The sequence below is a fragment of the Panthera onca genome, chromosome C1, assembly GCF_046562875.1.
Source record: "Panthera onca isolate mPanOnc1 chromosome C1, mPanOnc1 haplotype 2, whole genome shotgun sequence".
NCBI lineage: Eukaryota > Metazoa > Chordata > Mammalia > Carnivora > Felidae > Panthera > Panthera onca.
In genome coordinates, this window is record NC_138346.1 from 141,197,154 (window position 1) to 141,223,230 (window position 26,077).

Below are 26,077 nucleotides of genomic sequence, written 5' to 3' on the forward strand. Positions count from 1 at the left end.
GCCCTGCAATTTCAGGGGGCTCACATGCTTCTCCTGAGGTCTGTGCCTTTGCCAAATGGGCATAGGATCCTGTGGCCTGAGGGATAATTGGAGATGCGTGGGCCAGGCAGATTCCATTTCTGACAAGAGCAACAGTTTGAACAGCCTGAAGATTTCAAAATCAGGCAAGGAAATGTCTGCACCAACATCCCACTGCTCCCTGGCTATAATCTCATGCTAGGCATTGCTCAACAGTCCCACCAATCACACAGAAGCCCAGGCTGAACCCATGTGGCAATGGAGTCTTATCTTCATCGACTGCCTAGAAAAGCCCACTTTTGACCTCCTGTCTGGGTATTTCCAACTTTCTCAGGGGGCAAGGAGGCTGTCAAGGTGGTGTGGCTGACCCACAGCTTCTCCCTCTCTTTCTACTTCCCTGAGTGTGAAGCATCTGGACCCGAACTGCGCTGTCTTCCACGAAGGCAGGCAGGAAACAAGGGTTAGCGCAGGCCTCAGAGGAAATGTGGTCAGTCCGGTGGGAAATCAGGTGGGCGAAAATGAAAATGAATTTTCCTTTATGACCCTCTTGGGTTTCCTTTCATGGTCTTACTGAAACCAAGGTCAGGAGGTTGTCTAGTTCATAACCCAGGACCAACCCACTCCAGAAGATGGTAAGGACCAATAGAGGAGACCATGTACTCTCCCTTGGTGGTCTGCACTGGCACTGAGTCATACTTTGTGACAGCAACAGGCAGGCCTCTGTGTCCTCTCTGGAGGTGGACCCTCCCAGCAGGGTCCTTCTGCATGCTCAAAGCTGGCTAAAAATGGACTCAAACCTTTGTGTGTGTGTGCGTGTGTGTGTGTGTATGCTTTAACAGTGTTGCTGAGATACAATTCATATGCCACACAATTCACCCTTGGCAGTATCAAGTCCATGACTTGTGGTATGTTCACAGCAGGGTGCAACTATTACCACTAATTCTGAACATCTTCATCACCCTCAGAAGAAATCCTACGCCCCTCAGCCACCACCCCCTCTAACATTCCCCCATCTCCCTAGTCTAGACAACCTCGAACCTGCTTTCTTTCTCGCAGACTTGCCAGTTCTAAACATTTCATATCAATGCACTCATATACGTGTCTTTTTCGACTGTCTTCTTTCACTTAGTGTACTTTTAAGGTTCATCCATGTTGTAGCATGTATCAATACTGCATTCCTCCTTATGGTGAATAACATTTCATTTTGTGGATGTAGCACAGGAATGTAGCCATTCATTGTGGACATTTGGGTTGTTTCCACTTATCTGCTAGGAACATTTATGTATAAGTTTTGTGTGGACATGTTTTCAGTTCTGTTGGGTATAAACCTAGGAGTAGAATTGCTAGATCATGTGGTAAGCTCTGTTTAGCCTTTTGGGAAACTTCTAGAATGTTTTTCCAAGGCACCATTTCAGCGTACCACCTTGCATTTCTAGTGGGTCATGTATTATCATACGTTATATGTGTTATAGCCAGCCTAGTGGGTACAAAATGGTCTCTCACTGTGGTCTTGATTTGCATTTCCTTGATGGCTTAAGCCTTTGTTGTTGATAGAATGAACCTGTTTTAGAACTTTAAACCTTTCACCTTTAAATCCAGACTCCAGATCTCTGCTTATTTTGTCAGAGAGGAGTAAAATCACTTCTGTGGGCCATAAGAGCATCAGCTCACTGACCACCTTGAAAGACTTTGGGTTCATTCTGGCATTTTTTGAGATTCCTTGCCATTACACTAACCCCTTGTCAATTACTTTGAACTTCTCACATCTCTCTTAATAAAAGTAAGAATTCTTCAACAGTAAGAGCAGAAACAAAAAATGAGAAAATATTGTTCTGAATTTAAATTTTTTTTAAACATTTATTTATTTTTGAGACAGAGAGAGACAGAGCATGAACGGGAAAGGGTCAGAGAGAGGGAGACACAGAATCCAAAACAGGCTCCAGGCTCTGAGCTGTCAGCACAGAGCCCGACGCGGGGCTCAAACTCACGGACCGTGAGATCATGACCTGAGCCGAAGTCGGCTGCTTAACCGACTGAGCCACCCAGGCGCCCCTGTTCTGATTTTAAAAACACCAAAGAGACATAACCAAACCTAACGTGTACATTGTATTTGTATCATGATTTGAACAAACTAACAGTACAAAGGCATTTTAGGGGCATTCTGAGAAAATTGAGTATGTGCGAAGTAGCAAAGGATACCATAGAATTGCTGCTAGTTATGTTAAGCATGATGATGGTGCTGTAGTTAGATAAGACACTGTTTATTTTTTAATTTTATATTTTTTAGAGATATCTAATAAAGTAAGTGGGGATAAAAATGACACAATATCTAAAGTGTGCTGAAAATATATCAGAAAGGAAAAAAAGAAGTAGATGAAAAATGGATGGCAAATTTGGATGATGGGATACGGAGGTTCACTCTACTTTTCTCTCGACTTTTGTACGTGCTTAAAACTTTTAATAATAATAATAAAAATTACGGAGACACTCTAAGATCTGAATGTAAACTGTGAACTGAAAAGTTCTGTAAAATACTTGGGTCCTACATTGCAGAATGGTGTTCATCTATGTTCAGTTGAAATCTTCTTAGATGTAATACGTGAAACAATTGATTCAAACACAGCTTATGTATTGTGTTTTAACTTAAAACTTACTATGTGAGTCAATGTTTTGATTGGGCTAAGACTTTTTTTCTTTTGAGTTGGGGCCTTTTGATTGGCATTTGTGTTGTCGCTTTTGCATTGGCTACCACCATAAGGTCTCATCTACAATTTTTAATTATAGCTTCTTCAAAGTGGAACAAGAAGACATAGACAGTGCATAACAACCTGAATGTAGGATGTTTCTGTATTTTCATTGTTTGTCACACAACAGCAACACTTATGCCATACGGCAAAACTGACTGCAAATATTTTTAGGAATTTAATTTTGTCTACTCTTTACTGAGCATTTCCTTTGGTTTTTAGATAACAAACAACTCTCTTTGTACTCATACTTAATTGATTTATATAATATTCAAGTAAAGTACATCACCACAGTCACAAGGACTCCTATAAACAGGCTGGGGGACGAGCGTGGCTGATTCTTGGTAAACACAGAGCTCAGCTGGTGGGAGCATTTAAGCACATGGTGCAGACTTCTCATGTGGGGCATCCCACCGGCATATTTGACAGGAAGATGGAAATCATGGCTAATATAGTAGTCTAAAAGGAAGTCAGTTAAAAAAAAAAAAACCCTTCTTTTCTACTTAGAAAAATTGGAATTAACGGACTGAAATTTTCATCGAACATCATATTCTTTGAGTGATGGGTAGCTGGCCAACAAGCAGGCTGAGTCCGATGAAGAGTCAACATGGCACCACAGACAAAGCTTCATTCCACACAGGGGAACGTGGCCAGGAGTGGAGGCAGCAAAGAGGGCAAAGGGAGGTGGGAGATGAAGTAAGATGGGGGAGTTTTTCAATGAAGTAGTGTTGGCTACTGCCCTTTCCTCTCCAGAGATTAAATTTGATCCACTGATTCCCACAGCAAATTTGCCTTGAGAATGGTGGCTGGTGACTGAACTTCAAGCCTTCTAGACCAAGTTGCAGCCACTTTAAAACTGACTCATCTCCCTCAGTGAGGTTGGGAGTGGCTGAGTATGTGTTTCGGTGCTTGGCAGCAATGTCTTTAAAGAGTGCAATGAGTTCTTTGTGGGAAGAGAGAGACAGAGAATGATAATCAATCAAGGAACATCAGAGTTGGAAGGGGCCATAGTGGCCTCTACTGCAACCATCCCATTTTACGGATGAGGTGACTGAGGTCTAGATAGACAGGGTGGCTTGTCATCCACTTAACCACGAGGTTGACCATGTTCAGCAAACACAGATATGCTAATTACATATTAATTTCAAACTTCTGCCCACATTCTCTGAAGCTCAGAGGGACACTGTATCACTGGATGATAATAAGAGGAGCAGAATTGATCACTGGAAGTGCTGACAAGGTGAATATAGAACATAAGAAAGATTCAGGCCGCCTAAAGCATCTGACCTCAGCTCAGGTCATGATCTCACAGTCCTTGAGTTCGAGCCCCACATGGGCTCTGTGCTGACAGCTCAGAGCCTGGAGCCTGCTTCGGATTCTGTGTCTCCCCCTCTCTCTGCCTGCCCTGCTCATGCTCCCCCGTCTCTCTCAAAAATAAATAAACAGGGAAAAAAAGGAATATAAGAAAGACTCATTGCTGAGTGAGAAAGGATCTTTGGTGACCATGTAGCCCAAAGCTCATTCTGTAGTTGAGGACAGCAAAGCTCTGAGCAGGCAGTGACAGTATTATCTGAAACATGAGCAAGAAGTAAATCTTTTTTAAAATCCTGGAAATTCATCTGTTGAAATATGCAATACCTAGGCTACTAAGAGCCCCTTGTTGGTTGGCACAGCACATAGTAGGTTCTCAATAAATGTCCTTGAGTTGAATTACAAAACTCATCATTCAGGTGAACACAGCATAAGGCACAATGTATATTCCATAAAAAGATTAAAAGGTAGTCAAAATCACAGCTGGTTGAAAGGGTAGGAGAGCCTTCCTGGAGGAGAGATCATTGAGTTGGGGCTTGAAAATGGATAGGATTTTGAGGGGTGGGTAGGAAGTGGAAAGAATGTGTTCTCTGCAGAGGGAATGGCATGTTACAGATGCAAAGGGCAGGGTGCCGGGAGTTTGGGGAATGTCCAGATATCCAGTTGGCACAGTATAGCACTATGCAGGGGAGTAGGGGTGGTGGGATTGTCACTGAAGGCCCATAACTCTCTGTCCTTAATTCTTCATGAGGCTCTGGAGAGGCCTAAGGTTTTGAGGTGGGGAAGGACATATAAGATCCATCCTTAGGAATGAGACCCTGAAAGAAGCGGACACTCAGTTCAGAGACAGGAATTTTCTACATTTTATCCAAATGCTTTGGCTCTATGAAAAGGTCAGAAAAACACTGGTGACTATCTTTCTTGGGAAATACTTTCAGAGCACTGAAGCTGTTAGAGAGATAAGCATCCTTATGATGGTTTCCATGATTCAGGCCCATTCTGGCTCATAAAGTATAAGGACACACAAAGATCAAATTTGTTAGAGTAACATGTTTGCTAAACATTCTCGGTTCAGAAAAGTTCAGGCTCAGTTCAAATTTGGGGCTGAGATTTGAGTCAATGTTGATTTTATCAGCACCCATTTGCCCCAAGACTAGAGAAAACATTGTTTGTATTAGTTCTAATGATGCCGATAAAAGAAATGAAGATGACCATCTACTGAGTGTCTCCTATTAGTCACTGTATTAAGGCACTAATATTTTCAGCAATTTTCAGAGATATATAGCATTAGAGGTGTGTGGTAGATATTGTTGTCTGTGCAGGAAGCTTCCCCATTATCCTGATATCAGTGGCCATGTGACCAAGGACTGGCCAATCATAATTGCTCATCCCCTGCTGGCCCATACTGATTGGACCAAGGAGTGGGCATAGGACCCTTCCTGCACCCATCACAGTCCTTTCTTGAGACAGATGCCTTTGATGCTGGGAGCGAGGAGCGTGTTCTGCTGGGTTAAGCTGGGACTAGGTGGTTACAGTGACAATTGCCTCTACCTCTGCCTGGTCCTGCTTCCTCTACTCCGTCACAGATGTGGTGCTTGAGCACTTGCTCAAACAACTTCCAACTTGTTAATAACTTTTTCAGAGTGGTCTCCCAGGGAACAGACCAGAAAAAAAGGTGGGGGTAGGATGCTGATATCTGACTTAATAGCGAATTTTCCTTCTATTGCATGGTATAATTACAAATAAAAATATAAGCATTCAGGAAGCCTTGAGAGTCCATCTGAAATCTTTTTCTGGGGTGCCTGGGTGGCTCAGTCGGTTGAGCATCCAACTTGTGCTCAGGTTATGATCTCACAATTCGTGAGTTTGAGCCCCGCGTCGGGCTCTGTGCTGACAGCTCAGAGCCTGGAGCCTGCTTTGAATTCTGCATCTCCCTCTCTCTCTGCCCCTCCCCTGTTCACACTCTGTCACTGTCTCTCAAAAATGAATAAACATTAAAAAAAATTTTTTTTTAATGTTTTTTCCAAGGAAGGCTCAAACCAGTGACCTCTCCATCAGCTGCCGAGAATTCTAGGACAGTTTAGAGGTGGTTTTGCCTAAAGGCTGGGAGTGACCTAGACTGCCTCTCAAGGATGCTTCCAGCTTTGCTATCAATTATGCTTTACATAGCTAAGAGCTATCTTGAATAGATGACTTCAGAGAAATTTGCAGTTTGCATGGGTTGAGATCCAATGTCGTTTTTGCTGAGTAGACATGGTCGATGAAAGCCTCTGAATAAGCAGGGATAATGCAGCCTTTGGCCAGCCTGGGAACTCTCTCACCCTCATCACTCTGTCACTGACTTGTTCACTGTCCTCAGGTCTCTGGTGGGCAAATCTAAAGCAGGCATTCCAAGAGCTGAGGTTGGACTAACCCTCTCCAGAGCAGGACAGAGACCCTCTCACAAGGCTGTGTGGCCAGGGGCTGGGGCTGCCTCACATACCACCTGCTGAGGGGCTGAGGGCTGAAATCAGTCTGCACTCTGTTCCCCAAGCCCTGGGACCAGGAGACACTGTGTCCGCCCAGAAGACAGGATGCCTTTCTCCCAGTTTCACACAGGCACCACACTGGCAACTTTCCCTCTGCCAGGAGCATATCTTCCCTCCCTCTAATCATTCTCCCATCTAAATTAAAAAGAAATTCCGGAACCTGGCATAAATGATTGCCAGGGACTGGGGCATACCTGTAATGGGCAGGTTTGTTCATAGTTCATGGGGCATAAAGACTTAATTCGTTTTCACATTAAATCGGCTGATTGGATATGACAACTAAATCTCTCATTGTCATTTCAATAACAAAAAGGATTTGGAGCACTAGGGAAAGAACTCGCTTTACTAAATAAAGAACTCGTATTTATTTATTTTTTTTGGAAAGATGATTTTCATGCAGAGAGTTCACTAAGATCACTTGTAATCTTAGCACATACTCAGACAAAACGATTAGAGCTGGGCATGTGGATTTTATTGAAAAGCTTCAAAGATGGGAAAATACAATTTTTCTTTCCTTTTTTTTTTTTTTTTTTATGTCCAGGCCAAAATGTATGTATTAGTCAATATCTTGGAAACTTTACCATGGAGGTAACTCTACCTTCTTACACCACAAGTACCTGAAGATGAATGTCAGGTCCTGCCAGAGGCACACAGCAGCCCAGGCCTCATAACCAGGGCCTGTTGGTCACTCTGAAAGGCAGATGGACCCCATGTAAAGGGCAGAGCAGGCCATTTCTGGTAAGTTACAGACCAGCCAGTGAGACATGGAATGAGAGTGCTGGGGTTGGTGAGAGCAGTTCGCATATTTGTGCCCAAATCCTGGTCCTGAATAAGACAGGAAGAGCCTCTCTAGAGATACCAGAGTCAAGGAGAAAAAGACTTGGCCTTGAGTTGTTCTCCAGACCTGTCTGACTTCAGGTTAATAAAAGAATACATCAAGCTAAATCACAAATGAACAGGCTAGCCTGAATGACAGGCCAGTGGCCTGGGCCACTTGCTTGGTATAATTTGAGCAAGTCTTCCTTTGAGTTTAACATGGCTTTTACTGAGGGGCATCTTTCTAACAGGAGAGGAAAGTGGTAACTCACTACTACTTTAGCAAGAGTGAGTTTGTCATATGGAACCAACAGAAAAAGAAGACAAATCTGAGAGCTGTATAAACAGAGTGAAGATAGGTGGGAATCTGGAAGTGAAGGGGCAGGGAGACCTGATGGTAAGTTTGTTCTCATCCTGCAAGCTCACCTTTTCCAGAACTTGTTCTGGGTTAAAAGGAAGGGCTATACCCAGTTCTAGCCTCTGTTTTGTAGCAGTATATTGGGACATGTGTATTTCCTTGTTTCCGCACAACAGGGGTGCCTCAGACTTGCAGACATAAACAACAAATCCCACAGCCTGATGCTCCTGAGCTAGGTTTGGGCCACAGGCCCCCGCTGGGATCAGAGAACAGCTAGCCTTCCTAAAAACTGAGCCTCCCTAAGCAAATATGTTTCGAATTCCAAAGTTAGCATGAAGCATCTAAGAAAATAAATGCAGGAGGAAATAACTATTAGTAGGAACAAAGCTGCTCTGTTTGTTTTGTGGGCTTAGGTACCTGGAGAAAGCCCTCTTCTTGCAAACATAACAGCCTGTAGGATTTGGACAAAAAAGCAACAAGGCAGCCAGAGAGGGTGCATCTCTGGATTGTCTGCATTCCTTGTATTCCAAAATGTTTTTCTATACAAAAGATCTTAGATCACATGGCAGTCCACCCATCCATGCACGTGTCTATCTACCCATTATCCATCCACCCATCCATCCACCCACCCATCATTCACTTATCCACCCATCTGTCTGTCCGTCTGTCCATCCATCCATCCATCCATCTCCCACCTACCCACCTATTGTCTATCTGTCCACCCATCTATCCACCTATCCACTCATCCATTCTTCCACCCATCCAACACTACTTGTTACCCATTACGTATATGAGGCAAAGGACAACCAGCCACATATACTCATGTACTCACTGTGTGGGCAGGAAGTAGGCAGTTCTTTTCTTTTAGCAAAGGAAATAACTGACAGACATAATAAGGCCCAGTAAGACAGACATAAAGAGCACAGACTCTGGGGATACCTGGGTGGCTCAGTTGGTTGAACATTTGACTTTAGCTCAGGTCATGATCTCTCAGTTCGTGAGTTCAAGCCCCACATCAGGCTGGGCTCACTGCTGTCAGTGCAGAGCCCACTTTAGATCCTCTGTTCCCCTCTCTCTGCCCCTCTGCTACTTGGCTCTCTCAAAAATAAATAAACATTAAAAAAAAAAAAAAGAGTACAGACTCTGGAGTTAGCAGTCCCTTTCTGACCATGTAGGAAAGTTATCTAGCCTTTGGGTGCCTCAGTTCCCTCTTCTGTAAAATGAAGGAACAATAATAGCTCCTATTCTATTGGCTTGCTGCAAGAACTGAATAAACAATGACTATAAAGTGTTTAGTACAGTGCCTGGAATATATAATGTGTTCAATAAATTTTAGCTAGTATTTTTCAAAGTAGGAAGACCCAGTGAATTCTGTAGAGTCTAAAAGGTAGTGAGAAGGGGGAGTTTCCTAAGGGGCAGAAAGATGTGTCAGAGGTCATGACCAGGCTCTGGGGATACTTTACAAATGCCCCAGCCATGGGCATGGAGGGAGCAAGTTGATTGGTGAAGAGAGGGTTAAGTTAAATTTGTAAATTTTTTTTCAAGTTTACTTATTTTGATAGAGAGAGAGAGATGTGGGAGGAACAGAAAGAGAAGGAGAGAGAGATAATCTCAAGGAGGCTCTGCACTGTCAGCGCAGAGCCCAACGCAGGGCTCAAACTTATAATCCATGAGATCATGACCTGAGCCAAAATCAAGAGTCGGGCACTTAACCGACTGAGCCATCCAGGTGCCCCAGAGAGGAGTAAGTTAAAACCTAAGGTTTTCTTAATATGTTTGTCTTCATATTCCCAGAGGTCCAGCAACAGTTCAAGCCAACAGTTCTGCCAAAAAGCATCCTGGCAGGGAAAGCCAGGGGATGGGGGAATGTCCCCAGGAAGAACAGAGGGGGCAGATCAGAAGATCTATGTGGCAGAAATCCTGCAAGATCCTGATAAGGGCAAACCATCAGCCAGGGAGTCTGCTGAGGCTTTGAGAGGACAAATCAGAGCCGGTGAGCTTGTCAGTCCCTGGCTCTTCTCTATTAAATATTCCCTGATGAAGCAGCTGATAAGAAGTTGAAGGAGGGAAAAATGCCAGGTCTAAGGCCGAGGGGTTCCACAGTCAACGTGGCCACTTCTACAAACCCACTGGAATGTCTGGAGAAGGGAGAGACCCTGGCTGGGAATCAGATATCTGGGTGATACAGAGAGACCAGATAATTCTGTGTCTGGCAGAGGAGGGGAGTGAATGCCCTAAAGATGTCCCACAGGCTTCCTTTGGCCAGCTCGTTCCTGGAACACAGGAGTCAGGGCTAGGATGGGCAGGATGCTGTGATTCATGGGAAGAGCCTCCCTTTGATACTGGAACCTGCAGTTAAACTTCTCTGGAACTCTTTCTGTATATCTTGAAGGTGAGGACCCACCACCTGCCCACCTCCATCTCAGAGGGACATGGTAGATGTAAACCCAATGAAGACTGGAGACCCAGAACAAGGGAAGGAGGGAATGCCGAAGAATTCTGCCCGCAGGTCCTGATTCTGCTCTGGGAGAGAGACAGGCTAGGAAGATGGTGGTTATCTCTGAGATTATACAGTACAGAGTTCCCTGCTCTAGAGCCACACACCCCTGAGGCCCCAGCAAGGCTGCCCCAAAGATGCTGGGATAAACTGGCCGAGTTTGTCCAAGATGCATCATGTGCACAACACCCAGAGAATACATCTTGTCCCTTAAGATACATCAACCTTGGCTCAAATACAGACTTATCAGAACTACAAATCACCCCCTCAGACATCCGCAAATTCTGAGGAATCTTCTTCATAGTCAGGCTTGAGGCTGACTTCCCATCAAATTCAGTTTCTACCTCTGCTCCCTGTTCTGTAGATGTTGTCCCGGTTTCACGCCAGGGCGACCTATGTGGAGCTCGGCACTTTCCCTAGATTCCCACCAAGCCTGTGTGAATGCCTGTGAAATGGGTTTTCCTGGAGGGGCAAGGAAGCGTGGGGGCAGATCATGCCAGCACAGAGCAGATGATTGCAGATCATCAAGTAGACTTCCTTGTTCTTACCAGTTTGTTTTGCCCCCAACCATACAGCTTGTCATCTTTCTTTTCTCATCAATCCCTCCACAACTAACCTTTATCTGCTCTCCCCTACCTCTGGGTTCCCATTAAATTCTAATTCAGAAAAATTTAATTGTTAATGAAATCAATTTAAAAATTTTTTAACTTTATTTTGAGAGAGAGAGAGAGGGAGAGAGAGAGAGAGAGAGGAAATCCCAAGCAGGTTCCACGCTGTCAGCACAAAGCCCGACACAGGGCTCCAACTTATGAATGTGAGATCGTGACCTGAGCCAAAACCAAGAGTCAGACATTCAACTGACTGAGCCACCCAGCACCCCAATTAAATCAATTTAATTTTTAATGTGCTTGTCCTCAGCTAAGGCATGATTCAGGATCTCACCTTCTTTCTCTAGATACTTATCAAGGTCTGTTCTTCAATAAAGATAGGCCCATCTAAGAGAGAGTTAAACTAATTTTTTGTCTTGCCTAGCTAGGCCTGACTGAGGGGAGACCACAGAAGTGGAAGGATGCTACTTTTTGGGGGGCCATGGAAGAGCTAAGACTTCTTAGGCCCTGTGAAATATGTGTAGCTGGTTCAGGAGGCAAAGGTGCATTGACAAGTGCCTCTCCTTCCTCTGCCTGGGGAACATTCCCTGTGCAGGTGGGAAAAATTACAAACTTGCTTCCTCTCCAAAGATTGAGGAATAACTTTGGACAATGGTGGTGGGTGCTTTTTCTAGATCAGATGCTAAATCAAAGAAGCTAACTTGACACCTGGAGGTCGCCCCTGACAAAGGTATTTCATTTAGTAAATATCAAATAAAACTTTAATCCTCACTGGAAAAAAGGTAATAGAGTGGTTCAGAGTCATTGCTAGGGCTACTATATTATTAAGCCATCCCTAGAAAGGGGAAATGGGCCATCTCCCCCTGCCCATTCACTGTCCACCCCAGGAAATACACAAGAGAACAAAATGGACTTGATGGTTGTCAATGGGTCCAACAACTCTTACCTCAGCGGACTGGCCCTGGGCTGAGAACCTTGGATACACAATCCCAGTTAATCTTCAGAGAGAATCTTCAAAGATTCTCTAAGAGATTTCTCACCATTATACGGATGAAGAAATCAAGGCTTGGACAGGTGAAGCGATGTATCCAAAGTCTTCAAGCCAGTGAGAGGTAGATGTTGGTTTGAATTCTGTTCGCCTTCCTCCAAATCCCAGTGGCTTTCTATTATCATCCCCACACCGACCCCAATCCCACAGTGATGTAGAGGGGGGAAAAGCTGAGACAAGCACAGGACAGACAATGCCTGCAGCCTGCAGAATGCAGAATGGAACAGTAACACTGAGACCCTCGGAGGTCTCTATCTTTAGTTCTTAGATTTCCTTTGGTTCTTGGTAAGGCTCCTCGGGAAAAACTCTAATCTGTCTCAACTGAACAAAAGGCAAGGATATTTTATTAATGTCTTGTCAGGAGGATGGCAGCTGGGATTTTCAATACCCTCTAACTTCTATTGCAATTGTCAAATATGATCATGCCTTTTACCTCCAAAATCATACCTCGGAGTCATCTTATGTTAGAATCCTTACAGAATACAGGAAACTTCTTTAATCACTTTATGTTGAACAACAAAATGAAGACATCTTAGTCTTAAGCCATCTAAAGCAATGCTAATGTGGGATCCTATGGAAGATTCCTGGCAATACAGGAAGGTAGGGGAAAGAGGAATCTGACACACTTATTCCTGGGGATCTGACCCCTGACTATTGAGTGTTAGAGGCCACAGTAAACAAACCATATAAAGATCATGTTAAAAATCAATACTACTCCATGCTATAGTTTAAAAATAAGTGGTTATCTTATGAGATCACAAATAAGGAAAGGATTCTTGTAGCTTGGGGTAAATTTTCCAATGACAACATTATACTTAGATTCAAAAAGTGCTGAATGTCAAGCAACCTGGGTGGATATGCAGATGATGTGCTCCAGAAAACTGGCCTGAAGACCAAGACATTTACGCATAAGGCACCTTGGAAGAGTCTGATTAAAAGCATTGCATTGCAAGTGGGTAAAGACTACATGTCTACATTGTTAACATGATGTGATTTTTAAATAGAGTAAAACCTTAGTTTGTGAGCATGATTCGTTCCAGAAACATGCTTACACTCCAAAGCACTTGGATATCGAAGCGAATTTCAAGAACCATTGGTTCAGTTGATCACGTGATGGTTGGCATCACATACTACTCGTATTGAAGACATCGCTCGTTTATCAAGTTAAAATCAGAAATGTTTGTTCATCTTGCAGAACACTTGCAGAATAAGTTACTCGCAATCTAAGATTTTACTTATATCACTTAAACTATTAACATATTAATCAGTGTTTATAAATTAATAAACAGCATTTGTGATTTTATATATAGGTAATTAAAATATGTTAACTATTATACACAGATAATTGTCTCATTCATTTATGTCTATTGATATACATATGAATCCTCTATTCATACATATATATATTTTTATATTCGTATCAACAGAATCCTCTATTAAACTCTCATTGGATAAATGGGGACGCTCTAATATTTGGAGTCATCTTACACGCAGTAATCATTCAACGTCTTATATCCATGACTTCACCCTAACTCATACACACTTAAGCCTAACATACAGGGGCGCCTGGGTGGCTCAGTCTGTTAGGCATCCAACTCTTGGTTTCAGCTCAGCTCGTGATCTCAGGGTTTGTGAGCTGGAGCCCCACATTGGCCTCTCTGCTGATGGTGCGGAGCTTGCTTGGGATTCTCTCTCTCTCCCTCTCTCTCTACCCCTCCCTCATCTTTCTCTCTCTCTGTCTCAAAATAAATAAACTCATTTAAAAAATAAATCTTAACATAGTCTGTCGTCAGTCAAATGCTGTTGAGTTGTTGCTGTCATTTTAGAGATACAGAAATAGAGATTCCAGGAGGTTACAATACTAGGCCAAAGTACACAGCTGATAACAAGCAGAGCTGACTGCTCTTAGAACAGTCTCCTGATGCCTCAGCCAAGGCACAAGCCACTATATCAAGCTGGAGAACAAGGAAACATTTCCTCCTCTGCTGGGAACAGAGCCCCAGCATGGGGCAAAGACTCTACAACGCCTTGGCTCGTAAGCCACGCAATGTGGAACTGGTGACGTGACATTCTGGGATCCAGCCACCACCCAAGACAATGCCACACACATAAATTTGGCCTTTTGCTAATTGGTTGTCAATTAATCATAGCTGTGAAACAGAACTAACAACATGTGGTTTAGAAATTCCCACCTTTTTTTTTTTTTTTTCCCATTTCAAATGTTATCTCCTTTTTCTCACATTCTTTTCGGCACATGATAGCAGCACTGCCTGGGAACTCGCTCCCAGCACTTTTCTGGAGGGGACAAGCTCCATGGAAAATTTTCAGATGTGTGATAATGTACGAAATACTAGGAAAAGGGGCTGGCAGAAGAGGCATTTCCACTAGGTTGCTAATACTGCAAGTCGGCATGCGTTTTGGTCACTGACACTAAATATAGTCATGGTTAGGGGATGTTTGTGATTTTTTTAGTTACGTTTTATTGAGATTGGGAGATATATTCTCACAAGTTAAAAAATGTGGTCTCCCAATATAATTTTAAGAACATTAAAAAAATTTTTTAAATGTTTATATTTAAGAGAGAGAGAGAGAGAGAGAGAGCGCGGGAGGGGCAGAGAGAAAGACACAGAATCTGAAGCGGGCTCCAGGCTCTGAGCTGTCAGCACGGAGCCCGACGAGCGGCTCAAACTCACGGACTGAGAGATCATGACCTGAGCCGAAGTCGGACACTTAACTGACTGAGCCACCCAGGCGCCCCAAGAAGAATACTTTAAAGAAAGGTTAACATTCCCTTACATAAGAAGCATATGGAGTGTGTGTGTGTGTGTGTGTGTGTGTGTGTGTGTGTGTGTGTGTTTCAATCTTCCTCGGTTCTGGACAAGTTGAGCTTTCAAAGCTTTCAAATATCTCTTGGTGCGTCATGCTATAGTCACGGAGGTTTTTTGCCTGGTGCCTCCCCACCATTTGATTGATCAAAAAATCCTTCCTGATACCCGAACTTTTCCTTTCCATCCCCTCCCTAGGCCCCAACTAGCTCTCAGAGTTGTCCACTATAAACATTCCTCCTAGGGATTCAGTTGGGAACAGCATGTCTCCTTCTAGGCATTTAAGACCCAGGATGGTAGGGTGAGAGGAGACTTCATTGGGTCCTCTGGGGCAAAGCCTTAATTATTGCCATGGAAAAAGGCTCCAGAGTCAAAGGCGTCAGTGGTGACATGTCAGGGCAGACTCTGAGAATGCTGTTTGGGTTTGTGGGAAAGGACATCCTGACAAAAGGGACCAGGTCCCAGCACCACGCTACTCTTTGTCTTACCTCTCCACCTACCCTCCGCTCCCAGATCCACCTCTCTGAATTGGCCTCAAGGGGCCTACCTCTGAGTGTGGCTATGGGAGAAGACCATTCCAGGTCCAGACTGGGGCACGGGCGAGGGAATGCTTCCACTTCCTGAGCATAAATCACCATTGTCCAGAGCGAACATTATGACCCCCTTCTGAGTGAGAGCATTTAACTGACTAGAAATTTACTGTTTCAGGGGGACCAAAAGCCAGAAAGCAATTGTTAATTCTCAGCATGATCTAGAATTTGTTGCCATACACATCATTCCTTTCTTCCCTGATTTACATGCACATATAAGTCACCACCTAAACCCTACACATGATTCTCATCATTTCAAAGATCAAGCCCAGATCTACACAGGGCCCTCAGGTTCAGATCCTACTTACCCCTCTGTACCACTGACCCTTCTTTCTGTGCATCCAGCCATCTTGTCTTCTTCCTGGGGAGACTTCCTGATCCCTCAGTCCTAGCAGGACCTTCTTCCCTGCCCCAGTTACGGACTCTTCTAGCAACTTAGCAATCCCTACAGGACTTACATAATTGCAGTCAAGCAATTAACTAGTTGGTGATTTACTCCACATTCCTGAATGTCAGCTCCCAGAGGGCAGTGACCATCTCTGCCTTATCCCACAAGACCTTAGGCTGTGCCTTGAATATATAATGAGTACAAAATATTTGTTTGAATGAATAATGAGGGGTCGAGGTGTCAGAATGTCTGTGCAGCCACACCAAATATTGGGGTGAGTTTGGCCCAGCTGACTAGCTCCAGGAGCCAGAGACACGAAGCCTGGGTGGGTGTTGGTGGCGGCCAGAGGATAGGGACAGGGCAGTTCAGCCATGAAGCATTTCACAAAAAGACCTCAGGCTGCCCTGCCGGCTGGGCGCCTCCAATGTTGAGCAGAGAGAGCACTCTGGGATTTGTCTTCCTGGTTCCGTGTTTTTTTTTTTTCTGAGCAGCACAAGACTGGAGGGAAAAACAGTTTAGGAAGAAACACAACATTCTTTTATTCCTTGAAAGTCTGGGAAGTCCTCATGAGGAACAGGACAAGTTGGAGTGGCCAAACTCATTTTTCACTGTGCACAGGCCAGAAGGGACCCTGGTCATCTGGGGGTGGGAGAAGAGTCATGAAAGTATTTGAGGCTCCCACTGAAAGAACTCTTCTGGCTTTGGCGTCAAAAATACTTGGGTTTAAGTTCTCTGCTTCCACTCACTAGCCGTGTGAACTGAGGCAAATGACTTAACCTCTCCTTGAACTTCAGTAGACTTTATCTATAAAACGGACATGATCCCTGGGTTACCGGAGGAATTAACCGATCTAAGCCAGGTGTGTGATGCAGGGGAGGCACTATAAATAAAGAATAGCTAAAATTATTGACGGTTTATTACTCTGTTAGGTCCTGGAGGGACGTTTAGTTTTGATTGCTGTGAATTTTGACCCTTCTTTTTATCAGGGGTTATATAATAATCCACCCTGAGGCAGGAGTTTATGTAACTGTTAGAAAGTTTGCTTCTCAAATTTAGAAAACATTTTTTCCCCCTCTTAACAGCTCATTGGTCACATTAAATCCAATTACAGCCCTGATTGAGAAACTTCATGGCTGGGATTATCCACAGCAATCAATACTCTCTTGGCTCCAGGAGAAGGCAGGTCCACTCCATTCCGCTGTCCTGGAAATGCCGGGCTCAGGTGTGGAGGCTTATTACCTGGTAATGTTAGAAAGAACACACACAGAGACGCGCATTCCTGAGCCATGAGCGTGGGGCTTTTGTTTGTCCACTCCTTATAAGGAGCGAGTTATCAGTCCTGCAGAAAGGTCGCTGCTATTTCTCTCTCCTCAAGGGACTGAAATCAGCTTTTTTCCTCAGAGGGGTGGGGCAGTGATTAAGCAGGGTGAATACGCCAGCACTTCAGATATCCAGTTGTGAGGATGTTGACAGATCCTTGCTGCAGAGCTGGGTTTTGGGGCTTTTATCAGATCCGGGGGACTCTCAGAAGACTACTTAGATGCGTCCCCAACCCCTCCCTGCCAGGGGCAAGCGACCCTGAAGATTCACTTTTGCAGCCAGAGAGCCAGCTGCAAAGTTGGCCCGGTTGAAGGAGCTGGGGCTCTGTTTGCTCTGTGGTCACCCCTCTTTGCTCCTTCTGCCTTCTCCCTTCGCCAGTAGCCCTTGAGCATTGATGTGTGGAGCCAGGGGGTGCTGGGAGGAGCAGGGAGCCTAGAAAGTGGTGGGTGCTGCTTTTCCTCCTGTCAGAAGGGTCAGCTCTTCACACCTCACAAGAAGCAAGGACATAAGGCGGCCACCCTGGGGTCCCCAAGCCTCGAGCCTCGCTTCCCCGCCAAAGCCCCCGTCCTGTCCATCCCTCTCCTATCCTCAGGGTTCCACCACACCATCTTGCACCCAGTGCATGGTCTGACATTGCACAAGCTTGTGTGGGTTGTGGTGCTTTCCCGGGCACACCGGTCTCGCCTCCCCACCAAGACCACAGGCTCTTCGTAAGCAGATACACAGCTTGCACCCCATCTGCAGCCCCGCGGGGCCCAAGTCAAGGGCTAGGCATTAAATAGGTGCTGGGTACAAGCTGGTTGATGGTGAGTTGATTAGGTTACAGGGTCCGTAAAGCCTGGATGATACTCTCCTTTCAATGCTTTGTTGAGAATGTGGCCAAGGTTGTTGAGAGCTGGTTATCTGAAGGCATTTAGGCCTCTTCCACCCGACACTTGCTCCTAGTTATGCCTGGGGCGGACCCGGCCCCAGCATTCCACTGTCCCTTCCTCCTGCGGGCAGCCATTTTTAAATCCACTTTCAGGTCCTCCTCCAAGTGGGAGCCAGCCCCACTGTGTGCCCAGCGCTGACCCAGACATCAGTGCAAAGGGTAAAGTAGAGCTACCATCCTGCCCCCAGGAGGCTTCTGTGTAGTTCGGGCATCAAAACACACATGGGGAGTACCTCCACAGGCACCCTTCCCCCACATCGGCCTTCCTTCTATCCCTTGGACTTATTTATTGATTTATTTTAATGTTTATTTATTTTCGAGAGACAGAGTGTGAGCCAGGGTGGAGCAGAGAGTGAGGGAGACACAGAATCTGAAACAGGCTCCGGGCTTCGAGCTGTCAGCACAAAGCCTGACGTGGGGCTCAAACTCACGAACTGTGAGATCGTAACCTGAGCAGGAGTCAGACTCTTAACCGACTGAGCCTAGACCTAGGCGCCCTCATCCCTTGGACGTTTTAAAGCTTTGTCTTATCAATTTCCTGCTGTCACTTTTCCACACCCTGGGAACTCAGACCAACTTCTCAATGTCCCCTTTGTGGGGACGTCTTTTAAAGACCTCCTTGTCTTTTATAGGTTTAATTGCTGTAACAGTAATAACAGGCTTGAGGAATTCACAAAGGTTCCCAAATCTTTCCTTTTGGCACCTGCTGATAAAAAAATAAATCGGTGCAACTTTTCTGGGCAGGAAATTGGCAGTATTGCCTTGGAAGTTTCACGTGTTTTAGCTCTTTCTGTTCCATCAGGTTCTTTGTGCTCTGAGAAGGGCAGGGCCAGTGCAGAGCCTGCTTGGGATTCTCTCTCTCCCTCTCTCTCTTAAATAAATAAATAAACATTAAAAAAAACAAACGACAAGACTCTTAAATACAGAAAACAAATTGAGGGTTTATGGGGGGGTCAGGGGGAAGGGAAAGTGGGTAATGGGCACTGAGAAGGGCGGTTGTTGGGATGAGCACTGAGTGTTGTATGTAAGCGATGAATCACGGGAATCTACCCCCAAAACCAAGAGCATACTGTATACACTGTACATTAGCTAACTTGACAATAAATTATAAAAACAAACAAGCAAACAAACACAGAACTTTTGTAGTAATATGGAGGATCACTCCAATGAGGTTCCTAGAAAAAACAAAAAACAACGTCTAATCTCACTAATAAGAACAGGACGGTAAGTTAAGAGATCTCCAAAAGCGTTGGCTGTGTACATAGATAGAACAGTTAGACCAGCTACAGAATGCCCAAATAAACTACACAAGGTGATCTGTGGCAGAAAAAAGCTCATCCTCTTCCAAATCCTTGTCACAGAAAACAGTCTCCTAGAAGTGGGGGCTGTGATGGGGCAGAGAAAAGGAACTGTCTTGAGCCGGCCACCTGCCTGAACAATTAATTACCCCCATGAGAGTCCACAGATTTGGTTAATTTCAGAGATTCTTCATGGACAGAAAGCCCATCATCAAAATACAGTGGATGTTTTCCCCTGAGGCTTTTCAGAACCGTGAGACAATGGTTCACATTTTGTTTAGCAGGAATTTAAGACTGAATGGCTTTAACTTTCTGAAGGATGAGAAGTACAGGTGAACCTGTAGCTTTTGGTGATGATTAGGAGCCCTCCTATGGTCACCAAGAACTCACAGGAGGGAAAATACATCTCACTGGACTACTGGGTAGACTTGTTGCCTCTAGTAAAGTCACTACTTAGAAGCAAATTAGAAAACATCATAAAGGTGGTGGTCAGAATAATCCTCCAAAACAGAAAATTATAAATGGTAGAAATATTCATATTTTAAAACAAGAATTAAATAGACTGTGGGAACAGGAAAATCATCTTACTTTTGGTTTCAAGATATACTGGTAGTATAAGCTGAGGACATAGACATTTATTACAGCCTCATTCGGAGACTTCATCTACTAAAGAGTGTGTTGTTATTTGAAACATCCCTGAACTATATGACTTCCAGAAACATGCCTCATCTGAGAATTTGGGACTCTGGAAGAAATCAAAACCATCTTTGATCTTGTAAAAAAAAAAAAAAAAAGCCACATAAAGAGCCCACTAATGAAACCTTATCAATGTATTTCACACTGAAGTGAAAAAAATATCCTAAAGATATGGAAAAAGAGAAAAGCATATGTAGAAAAGTTCCTCGTATAACAATTAAAAGCATAAAACAGGGGCATCTGGGTGGCTCAGTCGGTTGAGTGTCTGACTTTGGCTCAGGTCATGATCTCGCAGTTTGTGGATTCAAGCTCCGCATCGGGCTCTGTGCTGACAGCTCAGAGCCTGGAGCCTTCTTTGGATTCTGTGTCTCCCTCTCTCTCTGCCCCTCCCCCGCTCCCACTCTGTCTCTTTCTCTCTCAAAAATAAGTAAACATTACAAAAATTTAAAATACCCATAAAACAGAGGAGTGACTGTGTGCAGGTGTTTACATGCATCTCAAATATCATGTGTGTCCTTACAACAGGACTGGGATAGGTATCGGTGTCCTTGTTTTCTACATCTAGAAGATATCAAGTCTCGGGCAGTTAAGCACATTATCCGAGGTCACACAGCTCTCACGGATGGTCCAGGATCTGACAGCACACCTGTCTAATCAGAACATCTCAGGCACAACCAGCTTACCTTCCCTTGTATAGTTTGGCACTCACTCCCCACTTCCTGCCTCCTACAGGCTGAGCCCACCCTGGTCCAGAGGGACCCTGCCTCCTGCCTCCTTGGAAGCTCCCTGCCAGCAGGAGGCCCAATGCTGCTTTTAGAGCAAATAAGTATGAATCATGGATGCGCCTACGCCCCAACCTAACACTGCATAGCCTCCTTCTCTAGCTCCTGTGGACCCTCCACCAAGCCCTGGTCTCTTCCAAGCCACACACAGGTCACAAGGAAAGGGCACCAATACCTGTGTCTTTTCTCTGCCTGCGGTCATACCCTTTGGCTTTGACAGCTGAACTTACCAGGTGTTGGGGGGACTCTCTTCCCCACCACTTGGCTCTTGAGAAACCCGCTAGACTGCGTAAGGCATGGAGGGTGGGAGTATCGGTGGAGCAGCTGGGAGGGCTCCTTCCTGGAGGCTCCCAACAGTAGCTCTGACCCTTGGCTGGTTGTGGAGAGACTGCCTATAGCCTCAGGGACACTGGAGAGAGCTCTGTCAGAAAAGCTCAGTAGGAACATGCCTATAGCTCTACCGTGAGCCTCTGGGCAATGCACTTAGCCTAGCTGAGTATGGCTGCAAGGGGCCCAGGGGACAGTGCGTGGGAAAGCACAATGTAAACCAGTAAGCTCTAATATCAGGTGTGAGTAGCCAGAAAGGGACAGGAATCAAAGGACCAGAAGAGCCAGCCATGGGATTCTTCTCTGCTTCATTTACTGCTGAATCCCTGGCACCTAGAATGGTGCCTGGCATACAGCTGGCACTCAGTAAAACTTTTTTAAATGAATGAACAAATTCTATGGGTTCTTGGTGGCTCACCCCTCTCTTTTAACCTGTGCCATTTCACTTATGTGCCAAGAGAGCATGTGCTGTGTGAAGGCAGAAAAAGGCACTGGGGATGGTTTCTTGCTGTGTGAATTTGGGCCAGTTCTCTGTTACTCTGGGCCTCAGTTTACCCTATCTATCAAGTGGGAATAAGAATATGATCTACAGACGTCATCCTGAGTGACCAGCATATGAAAACACGTAGGTTTAAAAACTTTCACGTATATGGTGCGTTTTGTCTGTGACATGTCGGATTACAGCAGCCGAGGCAGAGACTCTTAAGGGATCCCTGTAGGCACTCACCTAGGGTTCCAGTCCAAAGTCAGTCTCAGAAATGAAGAAAACCTTTTCTTTATTAGAAGTTGCCTGTACTAGAATGAGTCAAGTTATCTGTGTGGGTAGGCGTGTGTTTATTTAGAAATTGAATTCCTGATTTGTGTCCAATATTTCCTAATGATCCATTTAAGGAAAGGGAAATACTCCCATACAGGACCAGTTAACAAAGTCTTGAGAAACCAATAAATCTCTTGCGTTTATCTAACAAATGGGCCAGTTCCTGACTCAGCCTGCTCAAGTCAGGGGCCTTCAGGGAATGTAGTGAGCTCCCTAAACAGATACAAAAGCTCTTATTTCATCACCGAAATATCTTTTCTGGAAGGCAATGCTGAGCTCCAACACGCAAACCAGCGTGCCTCCAATCCTCAGGGCCCCAGGGTGCTTGCATTGATGGCCTCCCTATTATCAGATTTTCCCAATGGCCCTCCTTCCTCCTATGCTCACCCACAGCCCTGCCCCTCCCCCCAAATCCCTCTCTACTTGCTGGCCGGGCCTGGATTCTCTTTGATGAGGACCACGTTTTTCATTGGTCATTAAAGAGACAGCCGAAATAAACATACATGGTCAAGGGTCAGCTCTGTACCACCATAACTGAAGCATATTTCCGTCCTTGGCTTCTCCATCAATATTGAACAGCCTCCTTCATTATCTGCTTCTTGAACGCAGAAACACAGGAGAAAGGTCTACAAGAAAACATATACCCTAATGTGCCTTTTGTCCATGAAGATCGTGGGTATAATGTTCGCAGCATGTTGTGCTGAATAGAGCCATGAACTATCTATGCATCATTTTGTTTTGGACAAACCACTTAACCTCCACATCATCAGTTTTCTCATCTGTAAAATGAGGTGGTTAAACTGGAAATTTTCAAGTGCCTTTCTAGTTCTAAAAGAATGTTGCTCCTCCATTCCCCAGGCCACCTGCACCTGTCTGATTCAGTAGCACCTCAGGGATCCTACCCTTGCCCTCCTGGAGTGAAGAGAGACCCAGGGTGACACTTGATATGGTACTTTGAGGCTCTCCCTGTCTACACTCAATTACACGTGAGTCACAGGAAGTCACATCTATGTGCGTTCTTGGTCTTTGCTGCTTACTAGCTGTGAGTGACCTTGGAAAATCTTGGCACCTCTGGTCCTTTATCTGTAGAAGTGAGTGATAGCCCCTGCCTGGCAGAGTCAGTGGGAAGTTATCGTTTGTTTGTTTGTTTGTTTGTTTTTTAGAAGATGGATCCACTTGTCATTGGCCCCCTTGCTTCCTTCTTGCTGAGTCATATTGGGCTGGATGTATTAGGAAGAAGTGAGCCAAAGAAAAACTCCACAGGTGTCTCAGTTAGGCTCTAGGTGAAGCTGCTATAGCAAAGAGACCCACAAATACAGTGGCCTGAAACTGTCTAAGTTTAACTTCCCTCTTATTAACAGAGATCATAAGAAGTCACAGGTAGGAGGGTGGTGAGGCCCTCTCCTCTATAAGACCCCAACTTTCCACATCCTGTTCTTCTTTAGGACCAACTCAGAGCCTACTTCCCTCAGAGGCTCCAGAGCCCTCTCATCCACAGGCATCACGCGTGGTCAGCTCCGCTCAGTGGACTCAGCACGCACTGCCTCCCCGTGCTAGGTAAATTTGCACCACCAGACTGGGAGCTCCTTTAAGGTCAAGAGTCATGTCCACCCCACTCTCTACTCCACTTCAGGGAAGTGCCTAGTTTAGCGCTTGGCACATGGTCAGTTCTCCGGGAGGGTTTGATTTCTAACCCCTCCCCCACCTCCCCCAGTGAGTGCATTCCTGGAGACTTCAGCCAGCTGTGATTATGAAAGCTGAGGTGTTTGCTTAGTCATCACCGTCTTACATACTTTTCAACTTAATTACCATGTGATTTCTTCACATCCTCCAATAAACGAAAGACAAAAAATGCATATCTTTGGGAGAGGGAGGATGTGTGAAATTAATTCTCATGAAAGTCCTTGACTCACTACAAAAATGCAAGAAATGTGCTGCTTACACATGGTTACAGGGAAATATAAATTTTCCTATGCTGTGCAAGTTCAGAGCCCTTGCGTGGAAGAGTGAATGTTTGTATTAACGTAAATTTTATAGAATCATTCTTTCTGAGTGGAAAAGCTTACCATAGTCATGAGTTTGGGTAACTGCTCCGATTTGAGTGGCTAATGACTAGCAATCCCAGACAGCAAGGTAATTCAGTCATCTACCTCAATGTTTCCTTCACAGTTTGTGCACTGAACTGGAAACCACCCTCCCAAGTGAGCAGACCAATGGGAGTTCTACTGAGATATTTTATAGCTGGCATGGCGTAGGGGTGGGTGGGAAGGACACAGTTTGTTTTACCTGCTTTGAAAATGTTCAGACCAACATTCTTGTGGCCATTCTCTGTGTTAGATCCAACTCTAAGTTATTTCTAATGGAGCATCTTGGTCCCGCCCACTGCCGCTCCTTTAGCTCATTTCTGTAGTAAGTGAGATGATATGTGTTCTTTTTTGGAACTGGAACTTTTATAAATATGTGCTGCACTTGTTACATTTTTATAAATATATCTGCTTTGGCTACAGGTTAAAGCCTATGACTCTACACTTACCCAGCCTCATAAACAGGAAAGTCTCATACGGTTGTGCAGGTTGTGCACTGCATGGCCCCGAGGTGTGTTACTTGCATGGACCATGATGGCCCCTCCAAAGCTATACTGGTAACAACCTCCATAATACTCCAAGAAAGCCTCATCTAATAGATTATCCACAAATTTCTCAGCAGGTGTATGCTTGAACTCTGCCAGGTAGAGCTCAACAAGAGCTTGACTGAGAGCAGCAGCCCAGGAGCCACAAAGCATGTCTGTTCCAGGGTACTGAAGGTTTGTTCCTGGAACAATCCAGATGAATAAAAGGCTGTCTTCTGGACCACATTGTTCTGACCCTGCATGCGATTGCTTTTACTTAATTACGCTCTGGCATAAGGCATCGACCCATTGGAGAATGTCATAAGAAACATTACGAGCCTGACCGTAGTTCTCTAAATGTTCTGGTGGAGGACCTTGCTCACAATATATAATCTCTTCGGAGGGGCCCGTGGGAGAAATTTCTCTCCGGCCCTACTCTCAGGAAGAGTTATGCTTTTCCCGAACGGTGTGATTTGACAGACAGGTGCTCTGACTCACACAACTGAAGCCGCTTTCATGTGTGTATTGACTGTCGGAAAGCTGAGGGTTAAGTCAGTGGCCCAATGCTAACCAGTATGAAGACCTCACACCATGTATTTTGTGTTCTTGCCTCATTCCTGGCTTCATCAACATTAACAAATTCAAGAAAAGCTACCGCATGCCCACTACACAGCAAGCACTCATCTAGATCCTACCCTGAAGAAAACGGACAGAAGTTCCCACGAGGAAGCTTACCTTCTAGTGGGGGATACATGGGAAACAAATTACATACGCCTATTGGTAATGGTGTGTGTGTGTTACCTATATAATTACCTACACATGCCTATGTACATATGCAATATTATGTATGTTACGTGTGCATATATGCAATATTATATATACATTGTAATTACCTCTACCTACACATACCTGTAATATTACATATATTACATATGCATATATGTATATTAGTGTGGTAAAAAGGAGAAAACAAATCAGGAAAGGGGAAGACGGTAGGCAAGGTAAATTTTAGAGTGGAGATCTGAGAAAAACTTTCTGGGAAGTTGCTCTTTGAGCAAAGCCTGAGGTGGTGAGGGAGTGTGCTGTGTGGATCCCTGGGGAAGAACATTCCAGACAGAGGGAGCAGAAAGTTCAAAATTCCTGAGGCAGGAGTGTGCTGGGCATGTGGAAGAAACAGCAAGGGGGCCGGCGTGGCTGGAGAGCCACAAGGGAGGTAGTGACACAGTCACATGTATCATGTGCCCGGAAGAAGAGCCTCGTCAGGCCTGGGAGGGCTTTGATGCGCTTGGACCCTATGCTGCCTAAGATGAAAACCATCTGAGCGGATTTCTGAGCAGGGTTCTGAGCGGGGGAGTGAATAATCCCCAGGGGTCACTCTAGCTAATGACTTGAGATCAGACAGAGGAGACAGAGGCAGACCAGTTAGGACACACTTGCAGAAGTTCAGAGGTGATGGGGCTCGAGCCACCTGGTAGCAGGGGCAGGTGAGAAAGGGTCATATTGCGGATGTATAGTCGACCCCTGAATATGGTGACAGAATAGGGGGACAGTGGATTTGGACACGCTA

General features: G+C 44.9%; 1 protein-coding gene across 14 annotated transcripts in view; it reads right to left on the bottom strand.

The window, feature by feature from the left end:
* SLC44A3 (solute carrier family 44 member 3) overlaps positions 1-26,077 on the bottom strand; it is a 331,946-nt gene that overhangs the window by 227,212 nt on the left and 78,657 nt on the right. For 2 of the 14 annotated variants that reach the window (XM_060626288.3, XM_060626293.3), the window contains exon 1: positions 15,652-15,762. The exons of the other annotated variants lie outside the window; for them this stretch is intronic. The gene's annotated coding sequence lies outside the window, so the exon portion shown is untranslated. Of the gene's footprint in view, positions 1-15,651; positions 15,763-26,077 lie in introns of those variants that run through there. 14 annotated transcript variants of the gene reach the window in all.